The sequence below is a fragment of the Lathyrus oleraceus genome, chromosome 4, assembly GCF_024323335.1.
Source record: "Lathyrus oleraceus cultivar Zhongwan6 chromosome 4, CAAS_Psat_ZW6_1.0, whole genome shotgun sequence".
Lineage (NCBI taxonomy): Eukaryota > Viridiplantae > Streptophyta > Magnoliopsida > Fabales > Fabaceae > Lathyrus > Lathyrus oleraceus.
This window is the reverse complement of record NC_066582.1, coordinates 350816434-350837420: the sequence shown is the minus strand read 5'-3', so window position 1 is coordinate 350837420 and position 20987 is coordinate 350816434.

Below are 20987 nucleotides of genomic sequence, written 5' to 3'. Positions count from 1 at the left end.
ATTTTAAAGGTACTACCAGCTTTCGCATGTCTAATACCAGATTTTAAGCGCATAAACGCCCATTTTCACGTTTCTATTTATGTTCTTAAAATCACCTTTTTGAAAATTATTATTTTTCCTAATCAACTAAAAAATGCTTTCACAGTGTTAATAATAAAAAATCCAGTTTTTCCTAAGTCAGATACAAGTTTTGTTCTTTCGAATCATAATTGGTATCTCTAAGTTACTACTTTCGTAGTACATAAATAATTTAAAACATAAATTAATTTAACCCATTAAACAAATCCCATTTAATTATAATTTTTACGACTTATTGCGAGCACTATCGATACGAAGATCCTCACATTCCGAGATCGACAAAATTAGTTGGACATGTTTGAAATGAATACACTATGGTAATTAAAATTCATACTAAACATACTTAATAAAATAATAATAAAATAGACACATGCAATTGAAACAATATAGAAAAAATAGTAAAGTGGAATCTGTTATGATAGCAGTAAATACGTAATAATATAAAGAGAATGCTCCAAACTGGTACAAATGAATGATGAGTAAATATTACGAAAATATAATTCCGGCAAGATTAAACTATGAACGATCCAAATACATACTAGAAATTCCTAAATTCTGACTCTAAGTTGCAGAAATCTCTCAGTGTGAGAAAATATCTTCTTTTACAAAAGTAAATTTTTGCCTAAAATAAAATTCTAAAAACTTGGATATCGAAAACTAAACTAAAGAGTCCTATTTATAGTTAATAAATTCGTACTAGAGTGTCATAAATCATGTAGGAGTAATGGAGATAATGGTGGAAAACTGAATTTGTTGAGTCTGGAAACATGGCTGAAAAATTGGCCATTAACACCATGACGAGCGTCATGGTGATGACGACCCGTATGCCATGAGTCAGAGGGGATGACAAATGCCATCCATATGACTACCTACCCATCATCTAGATGGCACACAAGTTCTTCAACTTTTATCCTTTTGTTGTGACAGGCTTTATGTTGCCACGTCATGATGGGCGTCATGTTGGCAGTAGACTCGTTATCACAGTGCCAAAAGCTTTTTTTTGCTCACATTTTTGTCATTTTGCACCGCTTTCTCGCACGAACACTCCTATAATTAAAATACCTGAAACATACACCAAGTACCAACATAAAACCATGAAAATGAAGAGAAAATGACATAAAATTACATGTGAATCGAGTCAGGAATGCGACACTTTTCCGAGTTATCAAATCCCCTTACACTTGAACCATTGTCTGTCCTCAAGTAAGTCAACTAGCATATATAACAATTAAGGGCATTGTGACAACACATACGTGGCTATAAAAATCGGTTCGACTAAAAATGACTCGATAGGTACTAGTGTCGACACCAAGGGTATTGTGACAACACAAACCACTTTCGCGCTCACAAGTCTCCCTCATGAGCATACTAGTTCAAACCATGCATATGGATCAAAGTCTAGTTTTCATATTCGTTTTATCCTCTTTTGTTCGGGACAGTCACATTAAGGACCTTTATCTTTCACACAACATGGTAGCCATTTTGTTAGTGATTATGATCAATACATCTTATTTGATTTTGCACAATTTTTTTTTCAAAGATGTATTTTTTTATTTTGAAAGTTCAACCACTTGTTAGGCTAAATGACCGGGTGAGGATCACCTAACTTAATAAACTCAGTATTCCCATTTTATTCATTTTTTAGCAACAAATCATTCATTTATTATTCGTCGACCGACCTGTAACACCCCAGGTTTTGAATGGTTATTTTATGTGTCTATTCGTGATTTAATTTTATGTTAATTTATTTATTATGTGTGATAATTGAATTAATATGGGTGTTAGGGGTGTATGACCTTGAGGTGGGGTAGTAGAGAGTAAGAAGAGGTTAGTGGAATTTATTTTGAATAATTAGAGTTTATTTTAATAATTAAAATAATACTATTTTATGATATTTGTTTAATTAAAATAAGAGAATAGAAAGTCGGTGCCAATAATGGGAATTATGAGAATTGGAAGGGAGGAAGTAGAAGGAGTGATAAGAGTTTGGGGTCAAAATTATCATTATTAGAAGATTAACCTAATGATATAAATTGAGGGCGCAACCTAGTTTAAAGAGTTTTGCTATCAGTACGTACAAACTTTGGGAAAGAGATAAATAGGCTTTTAGGCAAAGGGAGAACTTGGAATTTTGGGTGAGAGAAGAAAATTCAAAGTAGTTCATATTCAAATTGCTTGCTAGGAATTATTTTAAGGGGGGAATGGATTCAATAATGGGTATATGCTTAATGGATAAAGTTGAGGAGTCCTTAACCTCCAATAGGTTTGCATAATTGTGCATGTTTGGTTGTCCTTGCATGTGAATATGAAATTTGACAATCAATTGGTGTTGTAATCTGTTTTTTATGATGAAATTTATGTACATGTGTGTGGGGTACTTTCTGTTTTGATGTGTCAATATGTTTTCACCATTGGTTAATTTTGAAGGTTTTCGGAATCATGATAAAAATGGTGAATAATTGATGAATATGCTTGCTAATTGATATATATATATATATAGGTTGTGTGATGTTAATATGTTGATTATCTATTGTTTTCTGATCGATTTGAGTACCTGGAATAAAAAATTGGAGTTATGATATGAACTACATAGCAGAACCGAAGTTATGCATTCTGCAAGTTGATGGCGGGCGCCATCAGCATGACGGGCGCCACGATAATGACAGGTAAGCCGTAATGAAGTCCATGCTCAATTTCGGATATAGTAATCATGCAGGTGACGTGTTTTGGTTTTGATTTCGATGGCGGGCGCCATGCCCATGATGGGTAACCCACCATGAGCCTTAAGTAGGTGTAAATACATGTTTTGATGATGATAAATGGCAAATTTCAAATCTTTGACTTTTGTAGATGTTTTGAGCACTGTTAGGCTCTATTAATTGTTGTTTAGAATGATGTTTGGTATGATTTATGATTAAATATAATTTAATCAAATTTATAGGTTATTTGATGAATATTGGATATGTGCTCGCTTGATGATGTTGTGTTAATTGAAGTGGGTTATGATGATGATGATGATGATGTGTGAATTGATGTGAGTTGTGATAATGATGGGATGTTGTATGGGCATGAATTATGTCATTGAATGATGAGATATGCATGGTGATTATTTTGGTGAATAGTTTGGTGATAATGTATGTTGTTGAGAGTCATGCATCATGGTGTACGGATTTTGATCCAGTTTTTGGTGTGCTCTGGTCTGGTGGTATGGATCGGGAGTGAGTAGCTAATTCAAATAAGGAATTGGTGAAGTGTTACCTTTGGTGATGGTCACAATTTTGGTGTGCTCTGGTCCTATGGTGGGGATTGGGAGCGAGTAGCCAGTTCTATGCGGGAGTTGGTGAACCGTTACATATGGTGATGGTAATGATTTGGTGTGTTATGGTCCTATGGTGGGGATCGTGAGCGAGGTGAACCAGAGTGTTCATGAATGGTACCACATGCATATGCATCGAGTTTCATACTTGAGTCGTATTGGATAAATGACTTGGATGCGTAATTATGATTGTGTATGGTGTTGTTTTCGGTGTGAGAATATTGTTAAAAAGTGATGTGGTATGTTTGTGCTTGAATGTGTAGATATCTGTAACTCTACCTTGTAGTTTATGTTGTTTATATTGTTGATGTGAATTCTCACCCCCTTTGCTTTCATGTTATCCCTCATGGACACCAATTCTCATTGGAGTTTATTTCCCCTTAGTGTTTATTATTTAGCTTAGTAGGTTATGCTCTGATCATGTAACATCGGGGTTGAGAATGCTTGTTTTAATTATTATGGAGAATTTTGTTTTGATCTTGAGAATTAAGTGATTTCGTTTTATTTGGAGAACAAACAAGTTATTTTGAAGAGTATTTTTATAATTATTTTTGCTGCTATTTGAATAATTGTTTAAGTAGTTCGTTGATGTAACACTTTAAATCCCGTATGATTCTTTTATATAAGTATCAGGGTTAGGGTGTTATATAGTGGTATCATAGCAGGTCGGTCGGTCTGGCCAGGTTTTTGTAATTTTGTTTGTTCCCTAGTACGCGACATGCGTGTGAAACACTGTCGGTGCTTATTTTCTTTTCTAACCGCTTACCTGCAGGATCGGGATTGAAACAAGTGGGGGAGAAACTTCAGCTTCTCTGAGATGTTACATGTGTAGAGTATTGATTTGTCGTGTTGTTGTTTGCAATAGTGTAGGTTGTTGAATGATTCAGTGTTGTTCTTGAGGTTTTCGAAGAGGAAGACTCGAAGTTCAAAACTGCTAAGTGTGTGAAGAGATTGAATTTGGAAGTGTTTACTATGAATGGTAGAATGGTCATTGATACCACAACTAATGGTTCAATAACTACTTCATTGGTGTATTTGAAGTGCCACTGACTATTTATGGTAAGAGTTTTATGATGGACCTAGTATGTCTATAGTTGAGTCAACTTGATGTTATCCTTGGAATGAGGTGGTTGGAGTTCAACCGTGTTCATATCAACTATTTTTCCAAGACCGTGATGTTTCCATAGTTGGGAGGAGATTGAGAGTTGATGTTTGTATTTGTTAAGAAAGTAGAAGAATTCTTGAAGGATAAGGCACATGTGTTTGCTAAGTTGTTGCTTTGGGAATCGATAGTAAAGAAGTGAGGGAAGAGATGTTGGTTGTGTATGATTTTCTCAAAGTGTTTCCAGATGATATTAGTCATTTTTCGCCGGAGTACGAAGTTGAGTTTACTATAGTGTCGCAGATGGAAAAATGACAGAGTCGCCACCATCCTTTATTTGTTCCTAAGGAACAGGGAAATAATGATAAAACCTATAGACTAAGGGTGAAATGCTAGGTTTGGGAGTCGGTTAAGTAAGGGGAAGGTGTTAGGTACCCCTTATCCCCATTTTATTCAATGGGATCCTCCTCTAATTCTAGGGTTAGTGTGTGTTTCTAAGGTGTTCACTTGATTACTGATTAGTTATTAATTATTTACTATATTCACCATAAATATCTTATTTGAATTAATGAGAGACCCAAAAAAGATTTTTTATAATCATACTCACTAGAGTTTATAACTTTATGCCTATGTACCTCCGCGTTAGGCGAATTATCAGAGTACATAAGTTCTTCTTAAAAATGTTGGTTGGTTGGTTGCTTTTATCCCTTAAAAATCCCCATGCATCAGGGGCGGAGAAACGATCGAGTTTAAGAAAATGCATCAATAAACTAGGATAGAGGACTTATAGTTTGAAGTGAGTTTAAATTGATTTTGTCTCTTTATCACTTGCAAAAAATAGTATTTAATTTATTTAAGAAAATAAATTAAGAGTCATAATTAGGTATTAGTGTAATACCCTAAAATTTACCCTTTATTTTTCCTGAAAGCATGAGATTATGTTTTACACTTCATTAGCATCATACTAGGTCATACTCATTGCATACTACATTAGTGACTTGGGAATCAGGTTTTTGATTGATCACTCCTTGACAGAAGGAGTCCACACAAAGCAAGATTGAGAATTGAACTTCATTTTCTAAATATACAAGTCTCAAGGATCTCAGGGGGGTCTAGTTATCTTATTATGGTCCTCAGTTCATCAGAGAAGGGTTCAGAGCTATCAGAGTGTTCATATGGATTTAATCAGGAAATTAGGGTTTCATGGCTACCTGCAACAGGCAATGTTTGGTGGGAAGTATAGGATCTCATCCATATCATGATTGGAGAGGTATCTTGGCCTAGGAAGATTCACAATTATCTCAGAAAGATCCATTGGCAAGCAATGCAATCAGTTCCCGATCATTTTTGCCCTAAAATTAGGGTTTGGTATAAAAGCAGTTTATTTCTGATTCTTTGGGTGAAACTCTTTTCCATGGCCCTCCGTATGTCCACAAGGGTCTACATACAAAAAATCAGCTCTTTATTTGAGCTAGAAGTACTTCAATTGGTCACTGGAATCGGGAATCAGACAGTTTGGGAAAAGTCAACTGTGGGGCCAGAAAAGTCAACTCCTGACATTTTGAGAGTGGAATCTCAAAACCCATGCCTAGGGGATCCTACATGTGAAATTTGATCAAGGTTGGATCATGGATTCATCATTTAATCAGGAATTGGAGAAGTTACTTAATTTGGAAATGGTTGACTTTCCATTTAGGGCAAGTTTTCATGATTGTTGCACTCACTTTAAGCCCATTTTCCATCAGGATAAAAGTTCCATTTGAAACTTTCTCCAACCTGAAAGTTTTTCCTCTTGTTCCAAGCTTTCTATAAATATAAAGTTTTCTCCATTTGGATCAAGATTGAGAAAGTTATGCTTAGTCAAAGTGAGACATTTTCTTGCAGATTTTAGGCCAATTTTCTTCAAAGTCAAATTTTGTCAAGATCTTCAAAGTTGGATCAAGATTGAGAAAGTTATGCTTAGTCTCAAAATCTTCAAAGTTTGTCAAGACTTCTTGGCCAGTTTTCTTGCACTTCAAGGAACCAATTGAAAATGTTTTCTTCATAACAATTATACCTTGCCATGTACTCTTTCACCTCCTTTTGGAATCATCTCATTTGGATCCATGGTTTGAGAGATACATTCACCTAAAGTGGGCACCATGACTTGATTCTCTAGGCAGATTTTAGGCCAAACTGGCCCAACCATTTTGCAATGTTGAGACATGACCTTGAGGGCCATTTTTCACCTTCTTCCATTCATCATTTCCATTCATGCTCAACATGAAAGATGCTATGCTCCATGAGATCTTTCCACTGTTTGCATCATCTCATCATTTGGTGACTTGATCATCAAGTTACATGGCCTTAAAGTCACCCCTTTGGACTTTTTTCTTGCCAAACCAAACAGACCAAAATTATGTTGCACAAACCAGCCCACATTTTTGTTACCTCATTTGGCCATGCATCTTTTTTCCACTCACTTAAACTTTTCCAAAATAAGTAACTTTCTAACACCACCTCACTTTGCATCATTTGTTCATAAACCAAAACATGGATTTCTGAGCCCATTAAGACACTTGACCCACCATATTTAAGCACTAAAACCCTAAATTTGAAGGCAAGGAATTGTGATTTCGTTGCAAGCAAGGAAGGAGGCCATTAAGATCATATTCCATTTTTCTCTTCAAGCTTTTGAGTTGAAATTTTTTGAAGCACTGAAGCACCATTCTTCTTCCATTCTCTCCACAACCTAAGAGGCAGTGAACCAAGATTCCACTAGGTAATCATCTTACTCCATGGCTATTTGTTTTGCTCATTATTATGCTTGATACATCCATGCCATTACCATGCTCATCACCATTACCATGCTGTTTACCATGCTCATCATCATTACCATGCTAGTTATGATATGCCTATCTCTGAAGTCCTCAATATGAGGCATTATTCATGTTGCTTGATTTGTGTTTATTTCTGCTCATATTCGTGGCCATGTGGACATCTTGTTGACAATATTTCTCCATGTTTAAGCCATCATTTCACTCAAACCAAGTTACCATGTTAATTTACACATTCCATACTTGAGTTCTGGATTTTATTTCGTGTCATTTGGTGCATCATGGTGGTTGCATATTTTTGTGGAAGTTTGAAGAAATCCACTGTATTTTCGTGTTTGCATGGCGCTAAGGTTTAACATGGAGAAGACGACGGTGTGTCATCTTATGAACCATTGGATCCAAGGTTTATGTTTTAATCCTGGCCGCTAGCTTATTTTTGTCCTGTAGTCACTTATGGAACGTGACCGGTTGATAATGTTGACATGAATTATTTTATTAAATTGTTATTTCATGTTGTCACGTTGGTTTAATAATTGCTTGGACTGGGCTTTCGCCACTTACTTTCCACGCCCCCCTTTGTAAGGTCCATCAGCGCTTCATATTTTCCAGCTCAATTAATTGCTAATGCACCCCCTTCCATTTTCATGTTCATTTTTTAATTCTTATTTTTATTCTGTTTTGATTTTAACTAATAAAAAATATTTTCTTTGTTCATAAAAATGTCCAAAAATATTTTTCACATTTCTTGATGCCTTATTTAATTTTATTTAATTTTTATTTTCGTATTTATTTAATGTTAATATTTTATTTTAATTATTCTTTCCAAGTGGTTCATTTTAACACACATTTAACTCTTGATTTTATTTTCATGACTTAAAATTCTTTTTAGCTTTTGATTTTTGGGATGAAGGTTGACCACTGTCCCATGGTCAACCTGACCTTTTCTTGGAATTTTATTTCCCATTTTTCAATTTATTTGATAATTAGTTTGATTGGTTGACTTTTGGTTTGACTTCTATTTTATTTCAATAAATTCATGTACCAATTTTCATTATTTTTGAAATCGTTTTGGGGGATGATGATGTCCTGACCCCACCTCATTTATTTTAACTTCTCATAATTTTCTTGATTAATTTACTATTTATTTGATAATTATTAAGTTGATTTGAATTTTCAGTTGACTTCTTTATGATCGATGTTTGACTTAGGGATTGCTTAAGGCAATTGAAGAGATCTTTTGATCCTCCCTTGTTCATCTTATATGCCATGTATTAGAGGCCTTTCATCTTGATTTTATTTGATCCTCACCTCATTTCTTGATTTAATTATTCAGTGGACCCTTCTTGTGCATCTTTTCATCTGTCTGATTCATCTGTTATCTGTTATACTTGTTTCCTTGATCCATGCTTTCTATTGCTTGATTGTTTAACATGTTCATACTTCCCATACCTTGTTTAATGCTCCCTATATCATTCTCTCATTCTTTGATTTGATTATGTACTTGTTTACTTATCTAATTTGATTGATAATTGTTGCCTACTTGTATGATGATTGAGGCATATATTCTTATTGTTTGATAACTGTTGCCTACTTGTATGATGTATGAGGCATATATTTTTATTGTTTGATTGCTATGAACAATCCCCATTCATAACAAATGTACCCCTCTCCCATGAAGTGTATAATGTTTATTCTTTCATTCTTTATTCATCTGTTAATATAAGAATTAAAACGAACATCCGATAATCATTTCAAAACAAGATCAAAAGCTCGATCCAACATCGAGTAATCATTTTCAAAACTTAACAGAACCAGCACGCATTCATCCATCCTCTTGTAAGTCGATCGCTTCATGCATCGCCATCTACCTGTAAGTCGATTGCTTCATGCATCGCCATCTACCTGTAAGTCGATTGCTTCATGCATCGCCATCTACCTGTAAGTCGATTGCCTCAGGCATCACCATCTACCCTTATCCGTGGCTCCTCTCCTTGCTCCATCCGTTGACTTTTGTTCTGTTTAGGTAGCACCCATTAGGTAGAACCCTTTATATGATAACATAGGTAGAATTCCCTTATTTCTTTGCATGCTAACATTAGGTAGATGTTCCCCTCTGTAAATCCTAACACATAGGTCCACATTGCATGACAACTCTAGGGCAAAGCTTCCCCACTTTTAGACCTTCCGTGCGTCTCCGATCTTGGGGCATGTCAATCCGTTCTATTGCAGAGAGGTAACTGCCTAAGACTCGATTCAGCGAGCTGCGACACCTACTGCTAGGATGTGAACACATTGCCCACTTTCCTTTGACACAACTGGTGTCCTCTTTTGTAAGACCATGTTCAAATGGCAATCCTTTCGCCCTAGTTAGGCGAACTACAACAACTCTGATTCTCATGTTCATATGAGATACGTAGGCACGAGATGCGATGTCTTGCCGAGTTTTTGAATGACGACTAACAATTAATCCTTGCTTTCTTTCGCCCTTGTTGCGATTCTTTTCTCTCTCCCTCGTTGCGATCGATACCTTCCCTTTCTCTTGCTCTAGTTGCAATCAAGACCCTTGTTCCCATAGTTAGTTGAACTACGTTTTGCTCTGATTCTCATTCCAGATGAGATACGTAGGCGTAAGACGCAATGTCATACCGAGCCCACATCTCTTTAACCCATAGGTAGCCGAGCTACGAAGATTTGATTCTCATACTTAGATGAGATATGTAGGCAGTGGATGCGACATCCTTGCGAGTCTGATCCGCTGTCGCACGCGGATCAAAACGAGTAGTTTTTCAAAAATGTAGTTTAACGACAAATTGACTTAAATATCGTTCTTAAGGATTCTTGTTTAACTAATCTACCGATAGAACAAAAAGGGGGGGGGGGGTTTGGTTGGTTTAGATTCGAAAAGTGATTTTTAAAAGTGATTATAAAATAAGCTGACACGAACCAACCTACTGCATCATCTTCCGACTTATCATTGATTCTTATAAAATTCTAAATCCCTAACGGGTCTGCTCCTATTCGATTACAATTACCATTAACAAGCGCAAAGGAAATTATGCGAGTAATATTCCCAAATTCCGAATTAGGCAAACAGATTAAAATTTATTGGGAATTAAGCAGATGCAACTTGATCGTTCGTGATAAAATAAAAGCTATGTTAACACGAAATTGATTCAGGATCATCATTCATCAATCGAATTTAAGGATTCTATCCTATAGCAACAATTAGATTAAGCAAATAATTGGAATTATAAGAAGAATTCAAAGGAAACAAATTGGAATTAATAAAAACCTCAAAGCGGATTCTGAATTACAGCAGGTTGATTCAAAAGGGATTAGTTCTCCATAGTTATCTTGCTAGCTCTCAAAGAATCGTACATGAACAGAAAAACGTAACCCTGTTTTTGGCTGCCTAACCTAGGTAAAAACACCCAAACCCGTTTCACAACTCAACCAGGTCAAATGCACGATCCAGGCCCAATACAACTAACCCAGACAAAATAAAAAAATAATGAAGCAGCTTCAACGAAATTTCTGGCCCTGCTACAATCTGATTCAGCTCTCGACTTCTGAATAAAAGTTGTAGATCTTTTTCTTAGCTTTCCATCGACTGGTAGCACGTCTCAATCCGATACTCCTAGCTCAAGATATGATTTTTCTCGCGAAAGCTGCTAATGCTGAAAATTAAATACGAAAATTAAATAAGTGCAAAAATAAAATAAATTATGAAAACACATTAAAACATAAAAACAATCAAAGCAAACCGAAGAAATGCTTAAGTACAAACATGGAAGAACGTGCATCAAAATGCATTGATCAATTTACCCCACACTTGAACTTTTTCACTCCGAGCAAAATGAAAAACAAAACAAAACACAGACACATCAACGATTACTCATTCTAGGCTACAAGTTATCTTCGGTTAAGTTTGCTTCGATAGGTACTAATCTTGCATACTAAGGACATTGTAAGAACACTAATCCACAGTTATGCAGACATAAACCTCCTGAATACACAAATCAACTCGAATCATGTTATTATATTAAAGCCTAACTTACTCATCCTTCTTTGGCTCTTTTTCATTCAGGCGCAATCACATTAAGCCCGTTATCTCCACACACTCATAGCAAGGCGACCGGTTAGTGACTCTGATCCTTTTCTGCACGGGGTTCTGGTACTTAAGTGGCATCACCCTTTGCTTACTCAATTGTAGTTGCGGGGGATCAAACCGTAATCCGCCCTACCAAGTTCAGCACCAGAACCCACTGAACCAACTACAAAAGAGTCTTATTTCCAACTTTTTTTGAAGGTTCTACAACCGTTGGGTTAAGTGATCGGGTGAGGGTCACCAAACTTAGAAGGTGCATTCCTTTATTTTTTTCTTTTTTTTTCTTCCGGAACACTCACTTATATTCATCGGCTTCCCTGCGTAGAGTGTGTGAGATGGTGCTAAATGCTAAAATAAACTACTCAAGAGCTGTCAGAGGATGAGAATGTAAGGCTAAAACATAATAAAAATTCAACTCAATTTCCATATGCAGGAGACTTACGGTGTTAAAACAATACCGATCTTGTGAATTTTTCCCAAGTCTTCGCAAACTCGACTCAAAACTACCTATAGCCTAAAACTTTCAAGAAGATGCATTTTTTTTTATTTTTTTAATGACTAAAAAAAAAACACTAACAAAAACAAAGAAAACACACGATTCCCTCCCCCATACTTAAACTAAGCATTGCCCTCAATGAAAGGACTTTACTAATAAAGTAGAGAGAAGGAAAGAAAGACTCCCTGATCAAGTTGCAGTGTAGTCAGGCGCTTCCAAAGAAAGCTCCTCTATGCTGACATCTTCAGGCACCGAACTTGCATGGAATAACTTCAGACGCTTCCCGTTAACCTTGAAGATTTTGTCAGTACCTGCACTTTTTATTTCTACTGCACCATGAGGCAAAACATTAGTAACAACAAAGGGGCCAATCCATTTGGATCGAAGTTTCACAGCCATAAGCTTAAGGCGGGAGTTAAATAATAAAACTTGTTGGCCCTCAGAAAATTCCTTCCTAGAAATCATCTTATCATGGAAGTGCTTAGTTTTCTCTTTATAAATCCTAGAGCTTTCATAAGCCTCTAATCTAAGCTCTTCCAACTGTTGTAATTGGAGTTTTCTTTCAATACCTGCTTGTTGCATCTCCAAATTACAACTTTTCACCGCCCAATAAGCACGGTGTTCTATCTCAACAGGAAGATGACATGCCTTACCAAAAACAAGTCGATAAGGAGACATCCCAATCGGTGTCTTGAAAGCGGTTCTTTGAGCCCAAAGTGCGTCTTCTAGACAACGGCTCCAGTCCTTCCTGTTTGGCTGCACCATTTTCTCTAAAACCTGTTTGATCTCCCTGTTTGAGATCTCATCTTACCCATTAGTTTGTGGGTGATAAGCAGTAGAGACTCTGTGCACAACTCCATACTTCCGGAGTAAAGCTTCCATGGTGCGATTACAGAAATGAGTGCCTTGATCACTGATGATAGCTCGCGGTATTCCAAACCTGCAAAAAATATTAGACCTGACAAAATCTGCAACAACTCTAGAATCATTAGTCCTAGTGAGGATAACTTCCACCCACTTTGAAATATAATCAACAGCAAGCAAAATGTAAAGAAAACCAAATGATACAGGAAAGGGACCCATGAAGTCGATTCCCCATACATCAAATACCTCACAGAAAAGCATAAGCTGCTGAGGCATTTCACTCTTGCGAGTGATGTTTGTACCTGCTATCTGGCACTCTTTACAAGTGTGGTAAGTCTCATAAGTATCCTTAAAAACAGTTGGCCAATAGAAACCTGAATCAAGGACCTTTCTTGCCGTCCTTTGAGGACCAAAGTGTCCGCCGACTTGAGATGCATGAGAAAAATTCAAAATAGATTCAATCTCATTGTCGGGGACACATCTCCTGATTACCTGATCACTACCAAACTTCCATAGATATGGATCATCCCAAACATAATATTTGGCATCACTCTTGAGTTTATGAACCTGTGATCTCGATGCACCTGTAGGAAAAACACCAGCAACAAGAAAATTAACAATGTCAGCAAACCAAGGTGTACTCCCATGCAAAACAAACAACTGCTCATCAGGAAAGTCATCCTGAATAGGAAAAGGATCTTCATTTCTCTCTATCCTGCTCAAGTGATCAGCCACTAAGTTCTCAGCTCCACTTTTGTCTTTAATCTCAACATTAAACTCTTGGAGCAACAACATCCATCAAATCAATCTCGGTTTTGCATCCGGCTTCTTCAGCAAGTACTTTAAATCTGCATGGTCAGTAAAAACAACAATCTTGGAACCTAGCAAATAAGATCTGAATTTATCAAGAGCAAAAACAATAGCTAGCAGTTCTTTTTCAGTGGTAGTGTAATTTGACTGTGCAGAATCTAAAGTCCTAGAAGCATAGTAAATAACATGGGCATCCTTGTCAACTCTTTGTGCAAGGACAACCCCAACAACATAATTAGAAGCATCACACATAAGCTCAAACGGGAGGGTCCAGTCAGGGGGCTGGATTATGGGAGCGGAAGTCAATGCTTTCTTCAAGAAGTCAAACGCTTGTTTGCACTTGTCATCGAAGCTGAAAGTGATGTCATTCTTCAACAAGTTTGACAGCGGAAGAGCTATCTTGCTGAAATCCTTGATGAAACGCCTGTAAAAACCTACATGACCAAGAAAAGAACGAATCTCGCGAACGCAAGAAGGGTAAGGCAGTGTAGAAATTACATCAATCTAAGCAGGGTCAACAGAAATTCCTTTTTCAGAAATAATGTGACCAAGAACAATTTCCCGCTCAACCATAAAATGACATTTTTCATAATTAAAAACAAGGTTAGTCTCGATGCATCTTTCTAAAATCAAGGTTAAACTGTTCAAGCATGCATCAAAAGAGGAACCATAGACAGTGAAATCATCCATAAAAACCACCATGCAATTTTCGATAAAATCAGAAAAAATGCTAATCATGCATCGCTGGAAAGTGCCAGGAGCATTGCAAAGACCAAAAGGCATCCTCCTGTAAGCAAAAGTACCGAAAGGACAAGTAAAAGTCGTCTTCTCTTGATCCTCTGGTGCAATATAAATCTGAAAATAACCTGAAAAACCATCAAGAAAACAATAGTGTGATTTACCAGCTAACCATTCAAGCATTTGGTCAATGAACGGTAAAGGTAAATGATCCTTTCTCGTAGCCTGGTTCAATCTCCTGTAATCAATACAAACTCTCCAGCTGTTCTAAACTCTAGCGGGAACAAGTTCATTCTTTTCATTTTTCACCACTGTAAGTCCAGATTTCTTAGGTACAACCTGCACTGGGCTTACCCACTTACTGTCAGAGATAGGATAAATTATACCTGCTTGCAAGAGTTTGGTTACCTCTTTCTTCACAACATCAAGAATCAAAGGATTAAGCCTCCTTTGGGGCTGCCTTACTGTTTTGGATCCATCCTCAAGTAGAATCCTGTCCATGCACATCGATGGACTAATACCTGGAAGGTCGGCTAATGTCCACCCGATTGCCTTCTTATGCTTCTTCAAAACCTGCAAAAGTTTGTGTTTTTGATCAAAATCAAGGTTAGAAGAGATAATAACAGGGAATTTCTCATTACTCTCCAAGTAAGCATATTTCAGGTTCTTAGGGAGCTCTTTTAGCTCTAAGGACGGGGGCTGCTCGGTGGATGGAATGCTTGGGGCAGCTGGGATGTCAAGAGCATCAACTGCAAAAACAGGTTTATTGGTAACAACTTCACCTATAGGAAATGTATCAGCCTGCAAGGCAGCATCAATCTCAGCATAGGCAACACAAACGTTAGTGTCAGTACAATCAGAACATGAATAAATATCATCAAAACCAGAGAGAGATGGAAAATCAAGTGCAAATAGTTCAGAACTAGCGTCATCGACTAATTCAGAAATCAGCTCAATATGAAAAACGGAATGCTCCTCCACAGGGTGTTTCATGGCATCAAAAATGTTAAATTTTGCGACAATGTCACCAAATTCCATGGACATATTTCCATCGTCAACATCAATTTTTGTCTTCGCCGTTTTCATGAACGGTCTGCCTAAAATGATGGGAGCTCTGCTTGTCTTGGTTTCTCCTTCCATGTCTAGAATATAGAAATCTGCAGGAAAAATCAAATCGTTAACTTGAACAAGAACATCTTCGACTACCCCGACGGGTCGAGCGTTGCTCCTGTTTGCCAATTGAATGATTAAACCTGTATGCTGCAAAGGACCAAGACAAAGGTCATTATAAACAGAAGTAGGCATAACATTAATTCCCGCTCCCAAATCAAGCATGCAATTCTCAAATTTACTATCCCCGATGGTACAAGGAATAGCAAATGTTCCCGGATCCTTCTGCTTTTGTGGCAGAACCTGAGTAGTGAGGGTTGAAACATTTTGCTCGCCTACAATCTGTTTGGATGATTGTTTGGGCTGAATAAAGGCAGCAATATTTCGTCCTAAGTTTACTCTTTCACTTCCATTAATCCTCCTCTTGTTGGTACACAAATCTTTCAGAAACATTGCATACTTAGGAACCTGCTTAATAATATCAAGTAGCGGAATGTTTATCGCAACCTTTCGGAAAACATCCAGTATCTCTCTTTCTTTGTCTCCCTCCTTAATTCTTTTATTTTTCAGAACTCTATGTGGGAAGGGGACTGGTGGCCCATACTCCTTTTCTTTAATTTTTTCAGTTTCGACCACAACAGAAGAAGGAGAAGAAAGTTCAGCTGGGTGAGGCTCAGAAGGAGAAAGTTCAGAAGTTACCTCAATGATTTTTTTATTTTTTTCAGGGGCTGGTTCTGTAACTTTTCCGGATCTCAAAGAAATTGCGCTCACATTAGCATTAGGACCATTCGGATTGACAACTGTCTGGGCTGGAAGTTGGTTCGAACCTTGAGCTTGCATGTTATTTATTTGAGTAGCAAGTTGTCCCATCTGTGTGTTCAAGGTCTGAATGCTAGCATCGGTCCTTTGTTGGAACTGGAGGTTATTCACAGCCATTTTCTTTACAAGATCCTCCAAGGATGGTCCGAAAGGTGCAGGGGCAGCCACTTGAGGTGAGTTCTGTTGTTGGCTGGTTTGCGGGTTTCCATATCGAAGGTTAGGATGGTTCCTCCAATTGGGATGGTATTTGTTGGTGGACAGGTCAGGAGTGTTGTTGTACCTGTTTTAATTGTAAAGGTTGGCTGCATAAGCTTGTGGCAGCTCAGTAATGGACTCGTCTCTCAGAATAGGACAAGTATTGGTCGGGTGCTCAGAAGAAGTACAAATGCCACACAAAGTTGTTGTTTGAGGTTTTTCTACTGTCAGCTGTTTGACTAAGGCAGTGAGTTTGTCAATTCTGGTCTTTAAAGCTTTGTTGGAAGAAACTTGAATTTGTCTCTAGTGTGGAACTGTTGAGAATTAAGAGACATATTTTCAATAAGGGCTTTGGCAGCAACTGGAGTTTTATCGACTAATGCTCCACCACTAGCAGCATCAAGAATGTTCCTGTCCATCGGTAACAACCCCTCATAAAAGTATTGGATGAGGAGTTGCTCAGTGATCTGGTGTTGAGGGCAGCTAGATACCAAGTGCTTGAATCTCTCCCAATACTTGGTCAGCGACTCATTGCCTTGTCTAACACCACAAATCTCCTTTCTTATTGAGGCAGCTCTGGAGGCAGGAAAATATCTTTCCAAGAACACTTTTTTCAGGGCTGTCCAACTTGCTATTGAGTTTGGCTCGAGATAATAAATCCAATCCTTTGCTACACCCTGCAATGAAAAAGGAAAAGCTCGAAGTTTGATGTGATCTTCGGTGATCCCTTCAGGATTCAATGGTGTAGAACACACCACCTGGAACTCTTTCAAATGCTTGTGTGGATCTTCACCTGCAAGACCACTAAACTTTGGCAACAAGTGTATTAAACCCGATTTTAGTTCAAAAGGAACAGCAGCAGCATCATATTCAATACACAAACCATTGTAATTCACATCAGTAGCAGCTAACTGCCTTAAGGTTCTATTATCAGCCATTGCAAAATCAAGTTCAGAATCCGAAGCAAACAAGTTATGCAAATAGTCAGACTCAGAATCAGACTCAATTGTGGGTGGTGAACTATTGGTAGCCTGGACTGTTCTACGTTGTGTGTGCAAAGTTCTCTTTATTTCAGGATCAAAAGCAACAATTTCAGAATAGCGAGACCTAGTAGCCAGGACTAACGGAACATCAATGCAGCAATAGTAAAAAAAAAACAAACACAAAGAAAGAAATCGATCAAAAATAATTCAAAAAAATAAACTGACACCGAAATTAATCTAATGACTTAAAAATATAATTTTGAGATATTTTTCGATTTTTTTCGAGACGGTGAAAACAGTAAATAATTGCTTAAAAATAGAAAAATGATGAATTTTGGATTTTTAAACAGACACAATTTCTCAAAAACCGACTTTTTTATGATTTGGACTCTAAAACGCGAGTTGGACGAAACTGCGAGGAAACTAGGACCTATACGCTTAGACACTAAACCTATGACTCTAAAAATGATTAAAAGAAACAAGAATCCCCGGCAACGGCGCCAATTTGATCCGCTGTCGCACGCGGATCAAAACGAGTAGTTTTTCAAAAATGTAGTTTAACGACAAATTGACTCAAATATCGTTCTCAAGGATTCTTGTTTAATTAATCGACCGATAGAACAAAAGGGGGGGGGGGTTGGTTGGTTTAGATTCGAAAAAGTGATTTTTAAAAGTGATGATAAAATAAGCTGACACGAACCAACCTACTGCGTCATCTTCCGACTTATCATTGATTCTTATAAAATTCCAAATCCCTAACGGGTCTGCTCCTATTCGATTACAATTACCATTAACAAGCGTAAAGGAAATTATACGAGTAATATTCCCAAATTCTGAATTAAGCAAACGGATTAAAAACTATTGCGAATTAAGCAGACGCAACTTGATCGTTCGTGATAAAATAAAAGTTATGTTAACACGAAATTTATTCGGGATCATCATTCATCAATCCAATTTAAGGATTCTATCCTATAGCAACAATTAGATTAAGCAAATAATTGGAATTATAAGAAGAATTCAAAGGAAACAAATTGGAATTAATAAAAACCTCAAAGCGGATTCTAAATTACAGCAGGTTGATTCAAAAGGGATTAGTTCTCCATAGTCATCTTGCTAGCCCTCAAAGAATCGTACATGAACAGAAAAACGTAACCATGTTTTTGGCTGCCTAACCTAGGTAAAAACACCCAAACCCATTTCACAACTCAACCAGGTCAAATGTACGATCCAGGCCCAATACAACTAACCCAAACAAAATAAAAAAATAATGCAGCAGCTTCAACGAAATTTATGGCCCTACTACACTCTGATTCAGCTCTCGACTTCTGAACCAAAGTTGTAGATCTTTTTCTTAGCTTTCCATCGACTGGTAGCACGTCTCAGTCCGATACTCCTAGCCCAAGATATGATTTTTCTCGCGAAAACTGCTAATGCTGAAAATTAAATACGAAAATTAAATAAGTGCAAAAATAAAATAAATTATGAAAACACATTAAAACATAAAAATAATCAAAGCAAATCCAAGAAATGCTTAAGTACAAACATGGAATAACGTGCATCAAAATGCACTGATCAGAGTCATTTTCTTTTAACCTTCTTTTAGCAGATAGTACCTTAGATATACCTGCACCCTTTAGACTAGAATAAGAGTGGATCCCGTAGAGTACTACGGATGCGTAGCGGTGCTAATACCTTCCCTCCACATAACCGACTCCCGAACCCAAGATTTGGTTGCGAGACCTTGTCTTTTCCTTTCTTCAGGTTTTCTTCGATCGTTTCCTTTTCCTCCTTTGGGATAAATAACGAACGGTGGCGACTCTTCTATTTCTTTTTCCCGTCGGTTGTTTTTTTCGCACGTTGCGACAACTGGCGACTCTGCTGGGGACCCGATTTCCCTATGCGAGTCCCTCCTAGATTTTGTGAGTTTCTTGTTTGTTGGGTGTTTATTCTTTTGTACAGTTATTTACTTCCAGCATTTATCTGCTTTATCTTATTGCATTGTGTACATATGATTGTTGTATCTGTTGGATCTGTTGGGTTGGTTGTTTGTTGGGGTGGGTTGTTCTATGAGAGATAAGCCCACTACCCAGGCTTGAGCGTACACACAGGTTTTAGAGTGGATAGTCATGAGGCTTGCGTATCATGTTGCTACGTTAAGTCGTTCGTGAGACCCGCACCCAGACGAGGTTTCTTTTGGATATATTCTGTCCTACGGGTGTTCCGTAACGATAGAATGTTCCTTTAGAAATCATCAACTCTGGTGACCATTTCCCGAGGACTCAGTCGAGGCCATTCCTCCGAGACGCGGTTATGTTAGCTCTGGTGGGCGCATTCTCGCTGCTCAATCCGAGGACCCCGAGGCTGGGAACTTGCTTTTTGGATGTCCTGTTGAGGGGAGTCAGTGGAGGTCTTTTGCTCGTAATAATGCCAAACCTTCAGTGGTAAACGTATTATTCTCGACTGAAGGGCTGGAAGTTGACAAACTTTTGTTCTTAGAACCTACCAGTGAGGGGCGGGCTAAATTCAGGAAACCTTAACCTTCAACCAACCCGGTTTTCTGGTATTCTTGTTGGAGCAGAGCTTTGATCTCTTATATGTTCCTCAGTGGTTTTCTTTTTGGACAGTGCGACCTGACAGTTGTTCAAGCAGATACAACAATCCTGATTCCCATGTCACTACATTGCATCACATCATTTTTCATTCATATCATTTAACACATGTTTATCTATTCCCGAGGGTTTATATCTTCTTCTTGATTCTAGTCGGGGTTTTCTGGTTCTCCTAAGATGGATATTGGCAGAAAAAGACATATCGCCTACAAGTTTCCTATGGTTTGTTTGGATCCCATTCAACAGTTGATGAAGTTAATGGATCATGATTCTCTAGAAAGATTCCGGAATGATTACGGGTTGATTCTAAGTTTCGTTACGGTTCTCTCCAAAGATCAACACGATGCTCTCTTTACATTGCTGCAGTTCTATGACCCTCCATTGAGGTGTTTTAAATTCCCAGATTATATCTTGGTCCCTACTTTGGAGGAGGTTGCCAGTTTTCTCAGAGTTCCTATCAAGTCATAGTTGCTATTCTACAGTTTTGAGTTTCTGCCCGATTTTAGCATGGTTGCTTCAGCCACATATTTGGGGAAATCAATCTTGGAGTCTAATATGGGTCAGAAAGGAGGAGTCAGTGGTTTTCATTTGAGTTTCTTAGTGGGAAAAGCCAAGAAGAAGCTTGAAGATGGTGATCGGAGGTGTTTCAATACTGTGTTGGCTCTTTGTGTATACGGGATTGTCCTGTTCCCTAATGTTGCAAAATTTGTGGACGTAGACGCAATACGCCTCTTTGTGTGGGGAAATCCAGTGCCGACTTTGCTGGGAGATTTCTTTCATTCAGTGCATCACAGGAATGAGAATAGAAAAGGAGGAGTGGTGAATTGTTGTGCACCCTTGTTTCATAAGTGGTTCAGTTCTCACCTACCCAAGTCGGGAGCGTTCGTTGATTTCAAGGACTCGTTGAGTTGGTCGAAGAGGTTGATGGGGATAAGAGCTAAAG